We start from the raw sequence: 8,767 nt of genomic DNA on the forward strand, positions 1-8,767 counted from the left end.
AATATGTTCTTGCATTTGGAATCTTCTTAAGATCGCATCATGGATTTTTCCTTTGTGTATCATTTTACTTTCTCCCAAGGCTATATTTTTTCACTTTTGAGAATCATTCTTACTATGTTGCTAGACTGACTTGGAAATTGTGGTCCTTCTGCTTCAGACCCCTGGATGTTGTAATTACAGATGTGTGCCACCATACTTGGCAATTTCCCCCTTCTTCATGACTCACAAATAATGCTCATAGGTGAGGCCTTGCATGGGGCCTCTATATCCTTTAATATACAACCATCTAAAAGATACATGTTCTTAGAAGACTCAAAATGCCTGAAAGTTAACATGTACTGACCCTACAGGTCATCTTGCCACATCACTCTGGTTTTTTGGCCAATGCTTTTCAACCACTGAGTAATAGATATCCTGATGGAAGAAGTCCTTTCAGGCCTCAGAAGATTCTCAAGGCTTGTTTGAAGAGGAATTCCATAGTCATGGTCCTTCAATCATGGTCTAGCAGAGGAGGAAGACAGATGTTTGATGGGCACATATTATTGAGTTTGTTGACATCTGGGAAACTATAAAGCTGAAGAACAAAGGAGATTTTCTAACCTATTGTAGAGAAAGGATTTCTTGTTAGGTCAAAGGCCAATATTATTCTTGGTCTCACTCTAGTATTTCCATGGCTGTTAATGTCTACACAATTGATAGGATTCAGCTCTTGTCTTCTGTTGCCGTGATTATTGCATTAATTCTCTGGACCCTTTTACTCATGCATTTCTCTTGTCTTTCTAACCTCTTCCCCACATTGCAGCTGGGGTAATCTTTCTCAAGCATAAATCAGATTAAATAGTGAGCTAATGAAGACATTCAACAGTTTTTAAATACAAGCTGAAATGTTTACTGTAGCGAATATGAGATACAAAGCTGTCTTCTATACAATCGCCTCATCTCACACCAGGCCCTCTAGAGCCCTGTGTTGACCTTTCTTAGTTTTTATTTGTTTGTTTTTTAGTATTGTTCTGTTCTTCTTTTACCTTAAAGGCTATTTTCCTTTACTATTTACGCTCATCAAAACCTTTTAGCTTCCATGTCTGACCCTTAGTAAAACCTCTCAAGCTCCCAGGCCAATGGTGTTCCCAGTAATGGTTGAATCAGGAATATTGTTTTATCCTAATTATCTGTGTGATCGAGTTTATTAGTCATCATTAATAAATCATTCTCCCAGATATCTTGTTGTGTTCTTTAGGGATATTATCTTTTGAAGGAGCTTGTACCAGTAAAAAACCACATTCCCACACTTAGCTTGGAAACCCAAGTAATTGAAAGTTCGGCTTTTCTTATCCACCATCTAGCTTACCTTTAATTTCTTTCCTAATGTTCCCACAGGAAGTTCCACTCTATCTAAGGTGGGGCCTACTTCTTTGACTTGCTCTTGGGGGAAACTTTTGAAATGACCAGTCTTCACATCCTCCTACTTCTCATAGTCTTCTGCCTGCTCATACCATTTCTCTAGCCATGCCCCTCCTCCCCACAACCTCTCAAAATGTTGTTCCATGAACTCAAATTTATCCAGTGAAAGCACACTCTAAACTGTATAGTCTTCTGAGTTGCACAGGTGGCTACAGAGGTTGCTCCCACGCATCTGTAGACATGAGATTGCTGTTTGGTTCAGGGCCTCTCCTCTACTATCCTAGCTACACCATGTGTTCTCCATGCAGTGTCTTGTAATGTTGCACTAAGGCTGCACTAGAATTACTCTCCAGGGTCCACCTGTCTCTTCTCTTAGATGGTGAGCTCCTTGAAGCCAAGTCTGTCTTATTCATCTCTTATTTTTGTATCTTATTCACTGTATCCTCACAGTCTAGAACACAGCCTGTGTTACAGTGTCCACTCACCATCTGTTGAACATGAGTAAAGCATGGGGTGACCTGCTTAAAATAAAAATGAAATGTTACTTTGTGTCTTGTGCTCCGTCAGCAGGACACTGTGCTTGTTGATGCCAGGAAATGTTTGCTTTTAGATACCATCATTCCTGATGTGCTTATCTTGGCCATTTTCCCATGTAACTGCAGAAAGAAATTTGGACTGATCAATACAGCCATCTGCCTTTAAAACAATACAAAAAGGCTAACTTGCGTACTTTTAATATGTGGCTGTAGAAAGGGTATAGATATAGTAGAACGATTGAAATGTCAATTATATGCATTTTAGCTACTTATTTAGGTTATTGGTGTTAAGTACAATGGGGTAGTAACAACTATTGATCAGGCACATCTGGGAAGGAGTGCTCTAGAGTCAGAAGTTACTCATATTTGTTACACATTCAATTTGAATGCATACTTTTGTCATGGTATTATTCACTGAAATTCCTCTGCAAAAATAAAACTCCTTCAAATCCACATGTAGTATTTATATAAAGGGGTTTTTATCAATGTCAATATCACCAAAAGTCAATATGAACAATTCAATACTTACATACCCAGTAATATATTTCAATCATAGCTTACAATAATTAAGCTACAGTGGCATCTCTCTCTAATACTCTAAAAGAAATACCGTGGACGATTATTTATTTGTTATATGAGAAATTGACAAGTGATCTGAGATCAAGTAATCATTTCTCATTGTTATACTGTTCATAGTTATTTGCAAAACTCATAGAAATTTCAGGACTTAAATTTCAAGTTTAAGTTGGGTGATAGGTTGGGAAGTTTTAGGTAAGGACTGGCCTCTGCAGAGATAAAACAGTAAATTCTAGCCTGGTAATTGTGGTGCATGCCTTTAATCTCAGCACTTGGGAGGCAGAGCCTGGCAGATCTCTGTGCGTTTAAAGCCAACCTGGTCTACAGAGCAAGATCCAGGACAGGCACCAAAGCTACATGGAGAAACCCTGTCTTGAAAAACAAAACAAACAAAAAAAGTAATATTATAAAAGTTGGTTATATGACTTTAATTTTTCATTCATGAAGTCTTTCAGGTTATATTTGGAAAACATGCAGACTGCGAGCAGATGTTCAGTAGTGTATGTACTTAAGGTTGAATTTTTATTTGTAGCAATAATTATGAGCAGTTACTAGTATTTATATTTTATATGTTCTACTTGAGAGCTATGGAAAAACAGATAAGCATGTAGGCATATTTTTCTTTAATTGTCTCTGAGGCATAGTAAAACTCTTATTAGCGAGAACACTACAGTAATGATCTTGAGAGTTCTCTGTACATTGATTTTTATAACGACCTAGCATTAGAGTAAAAAGTCTTCCAAAATTCCATTCCCAATACTGTTTTTGTAGGAGAGAGGAGAGATGTTAGAGGGTAGTAAGTGGTGAAAATTCAGTATATATGCAGATGACATTATCAGAGAATAGTGTAAAAATCTATCTAAATCTAAGCATTTATCCTATTAGATAATTCTGCTGTGTTGCATTTGGTTAGCAGGCATGCACATAGGCAGCGAATTAATGTCACTGATTTTAGGAATGTAGACAATAATAAAACCAAAGTATATACCATTATCCACATAGTGCATCTTGATATATAAATAGCTTTACATCCAGTCAGCACAACTTTCCATACAACTAAGTACCTACCTTATAAGAACTTTCTAGATAAGTCTAAAAGTTGTGGATGAAAAATTAGTGCATTCACCAGTATAATTATTATGTAGCCAAACCAAAGAAGTCCAGGATCATCTATGTACAGTGATTCATTGTGATTAGTCAAGCAAGAAGACAGGGAAAATGAAAGTGTACTTCACAAAGCATGAAGTATAACACAATAATGAAATACAAACATTCAGAGCACTTCACACCAAGAAATACTTGACACACCAATCTCAACATTTATTTACTTATTTTACTTATTTTTCTGTGTGTAATTATTTTTTATTGAAATTTTTCTACTCATTTTACATACCAACAACAGATCCCCCTCTCATCCCTCCTCCTGCTCTCCCAACTTCCTCCCTCTACCCCCAATGAGCCCCCCCCCGACTCATCCCATCCTACAAAAGGATAAATTCTCCCAGAGTAAGTTCTCCTATGGGGGCACAGCAAAGCCTGGTATATTCAGTTGAGGTAGTACCAAGCCCCTCCTCCCTGCAGCAAGGTTGAAGAAGGTGTCCAACCATAAGTAATGGGATCCAGAAGGCCAGCTAATACACCAGGCATAGATCCTGATCCTACTGCCAGGGGCCCCTCAAACAGAACCAGCTACTCAACTGTCACCCTTATACAGAGGGTCTGTCTAGTCAGTCCCATGCAGGTTCCACAGCTGTTAGTCTAAAGTTTGTGAGTTCCTATGAGATTGGTTCACTTGTCTCTGTAGATTTCCCCATCATGATCTTGACCCCCCCCCCCTTGCTCATAGAATCCCTCCTCCCTCTCTTCAACTGGACTCCCAGAGCTCAGCCTGGTGCTTGGTTGTGGATCGGTGCATCTGCTTCCATTAGTTACTGGATGAAGGCTCAATGGTGACAGTGTATTCACCAGTCTAGTTACCAGGATAGGCTGGTTCATGAACTCTCACCACTATTGCTAATAGTCTAATCTGGGGTCATCCTTGTGGATACCTGGAAAGTTCCCTAGCACCAGGTTTCTCCCTTACCCCATAATGTCCCCCACTATCAAGACATCTTTTTCATTGCTCTCCCACTCCGTCCTCTCCCAGCTCAACCATCTCCTTCTCTCATGTTCTCATCCCCTATCCCTTACCATCTATTTCTCCCCCACTTCACTCCCAGTTTACTCATGGAGATCTCCTCTGTTTCCCCATTCCAAGGTGATCTGTACCTCACTCTTTAGGGTCTTCCTTCTTTCCTAGCTTCTCTGGAGCTGTGGCTTGTAGTCTGATTATTTTTTGCTTTACATCTAGTATCCACTTATAAGTGAGTACATACCATGTTTGTCTGAGTCTGGGTTACCACATTAAGGGTAATTTTTTCTAGTTCTATGCTTTTGCCTGCAAATTTCATAATGTCATTTTTTTTTACAGTTGAGTAATACTCCATAGTGTATATGTACCACATTTTGTTTATCTATTCTTTGTTTGAGGGGCATCCAGGTTGCTGCCAGGTTCTGGCTATTGTGAATAATGCTACTATGGACATAGTTACTATCAAACACAGCTTCAAAATGTGATGGACACTTTCCGAACAATATCATGAATACATATGCTGAAGTAGGGGGAAGGGCTTAAAGCGTTCCTACTAAAATAAGAAGCAAGACAACAGTTCCCACTATCTTTACTCCTGTTGAAATGGTGCTTGAAATCTCAGCCAAATCAAATAAAACAAAAAGGGAAGAGGATATGGGTATGAAAAGAAGCTAGACTATCCCTGTGTGCAGATGTGACTTAAGAGAGAGAAGACCCTGAAGACTTTGAAAATTCTTAGATCTGATAAACACTTTCAGTGAGGTGTAGGATAGAAAACTAATCTACAGCCATCAGTAGGCTGCCTGTAGACAGATAACATGCAAATGAAATCACTAAAACAGTCCCATTCTCAGTTGCCTAAAAAAAAAAAAAAAACTTGCAATAAGCCTAAGCAAGTAAATAAGATACCTTTACAGTGAAAAATTTAAAACACTGAAAAAAATAAACTGAAAAGGATATAGAAGAAGAAAGCCCTGTACACTCACAGATTGACTTTGGAGTCCATCGACAGAGGAAATGGAGAAGGAAAAGGAGAGATATGCACACACTGGATTTTTTTCTTAGCTATGAAGAATGAAGCTACTTCATTTTCCAAGGGTTGACTACAACTGGAGACAGTCGTGTTGAGTGAGTGAAGGCAGTCTTAGAAACACAAATGATGTGTTCTCTCTCATTTGTGGTTCCTAGATTTTATGCAGATATACAAATCATGTATGCACATATGACAGAAAAGCAGAGTGACACCATCTAGAGGAATAAAGGAGACCAATAGGAGGAGTAATACAATGGATAGAGGGCAGCATATGGGAGCAATAGGCAGAAAAACTCCTATTTTACTATATACTGATACAAAGATGTCCTTATGTAAGTCAGAACAATGTACAATGAAAACGTGTCCATGACACACACACACACACACACACACACACACACACACACACACACACACACACCAGCTCCAAGAGCCATTTAGAATACTTGTTTACTTTCGTTTATGTGTACTGTATTATATGATTTTGTTCCTTCACTTTCTTCCCTCCAACCCCTCCTTTGTTCAGTCTCTACTCCCTCTCAAGTTCATGACTTTTTCTTCAATTATTATTGTTATATATATATATATATATATATATATATGAATATTAAATAATACAACCTGCTGAGTCCTTTTAGTTCTAGAAACCATTTTTTCATTGGCCCTGTCCTGGAGGCTAGCATCTGCATACTCATCTGTATCCAAGTCTACATTGTAGTGTTCTTTTGTTTTTGTGAGATAGAATTTCTGTCACTGTACAGCCCAGGCTGGCCTGAAATTTGTGATCTCTGTCTTCAATATTACTAGGATTATAGGAATGTCTGCAGGCATGGCACAATGATGTCTTTGTGTGGCAGGGCTCAGCTTCCTTTTCAAGCAAAATCTGCTCTTTACTCGTATCCACTTTCTACACTCCTGCATTCCCTATCAAACTTCTCAGAATGGAAGTTTTCATAGACAAGGTCCTGACTCACTTTTTGGAGTTCTGCATGTGGGTGTTGTGCATCGTTCTTATCTCCAAATGGTTCTGGATTCTCCATCTCCACAGCATCCCAGGTAAATGTGGTCATTAATTCTCTTCCAGTGTCTTCATTTACCTGATGGAATCTAACCACAGAGAGCATGCTACTAAGTTCTTCCATTTTTAAAAATCTTCATCTACTTTTGACCATATCCAGGGAGTGGAAGAGTTTGGTGTCACATAAGTCAATTTATACAGAATCTTTTCCCTTCAATATATTTTAATGATTAAGTCCAGCAAAAAGGTGAAAAAAGTAAATAAAAGCAATGCTGGACCCTGTTGTCAATGATGTACCATCTATTGAAGTCACTTTTGTCAGTTAGTACTGTTCAAACTGCTTGTCAATGTCATTATCTTAAAACAGTGTCTGCTGTTGATAGTATCAATACACCACTGTTAAATGTGTCTGTCACCATAAGGCACAGCCTGAAGGACACCCCACCCCATAGTCTCAATGCTTAAGGGGCTAGAGTCATAATCTAGTGGTAGAGCTCTTGCCTGGCTGGCATGAGTCCCTGGATTTGATACCCAGCACTACACAGACCCAAAGACCCTCAGCCATTGAGTTACGTTTGCACTGTTCTTGAACTCTTCTAGAGGCACCTGGTGTTGAGGAATAGGCGGTTTATGAGGAGCAGCATTCTAAGTCAGTCAGTTGTGGACTCAGAACTTTCCACCACTGCTTTCCTAGGAATCTGATCAGAATGATTTGCCAGTCTAAGAGCCAGGAGTTTCTGGATTTATCAGCTGAGTTGGCTGTTACTTAAACACTTTTCATGGCTTTCCTCCTATCAGCTGGCTATCTGCTGGCCAGCTGAAAATCAGTGCCTAGTACTGATGTGATCCACCTGTCTAACGTGAGATATTTTGTGATGTAACGCTTGTTTCTAAGGAAATCTTTAGCACAATCTGTATTTCTCAACAATTCAAGTGGATAATTTGGGCGTATTGAAGCTTTATATTGGCAATGATGAGGGACAATTAATGTTTGAATTACAATGTGTATGTGCATTAGAAAGCTTGATATAAGATCAAATATCTTGGACATTTTTTGATTTTTACTGAGAAACTTATTTTCATAACTGAATGAGAAATTAATTTGCTTATTATGTTTCATTTTTTATTTGTTGAGTTTATGGGTAATGATCATCCATTTTGCCTACTTCATTCTTTAAAAGCTATTTCTAGCCCTTCAGACTGGGTGGGATCTGCATATATGCCCTGAATTATAAAAAAAAATAAAAGGCTGAGAAAATATTTTGTGACACCATTTGTCTTCCAAATTCAGCCAAATATTTTATATTTTAGAATAGATACAGGTAATGTCACTACTTTTAGAAAATCTGTGGTAAAATCCTGAGGACATTATTAGATATTGTTGTCTTATTTTCCTGGACACATTGTATTTCCAAGAAGAGGTCCAGAAGTACCATAGGATGATGGAGGAAGAAACATGCAGGCTGGACCAAGGTGGGTAGATGGAAGGAGGGCTGGCTTGAAAGAATTTATGAGAGGTTCCAGAAATAGGAGAGAAAGAGAGAGAGAGAGTGTGTGTGTGTGTGTGTGTGCTGGGTAACAAGGAAGTAAAAAAAATTCCAGTGAGATAATCCTTCCACTTCAAACCATCCTATCAAAATGAGTGAAAGCAAAACAAAACAATAAACATCCAACAAGACAATGGGAAAACAAAGGACCAAAGGGAATGAAGCTCAGGGTTAATTCTTAGTCATATTGTGTTTCAATAGGAGATGTTTTCTTTTTTTCCACTTCTAAATGATGAGCGCACGATTATACTTTCCAAACAAAGAATTTTCTCAACTACGCTATATTTTTGAAGCCTTCCTACAAGCATGACAGAACACTTAAAAATCATCTGAGCTATTTTCTATTTACTCGGACACTAGATTCTCTAAACCATATTTAAAATTCAGTTTAAATTTTGCATTTATTGTCATGCCAAACTCTTTGGATGACTGATTAACCATAGAGTTTTTTGTTTGTTTGTTTTGTTTTTAAGATTGATTTATTATGTATACACATGTTTGACTACAGGCCAGAAGAGGGCACCA

The sequence above is a fragment of the Onychomys torridus genome, chromosome 10 (genome assembly GCF_903995425.1).
Source record: "Onychomys torridus chromosome 10, mOncTor1.1, whole genome shotgun sequence".
Lineage (NCBI taxonomy): Eukaryota > Metazoa > Chordata > Mammalia > Rodentia > Cricetidae > Onychomys > Onychomys torridus.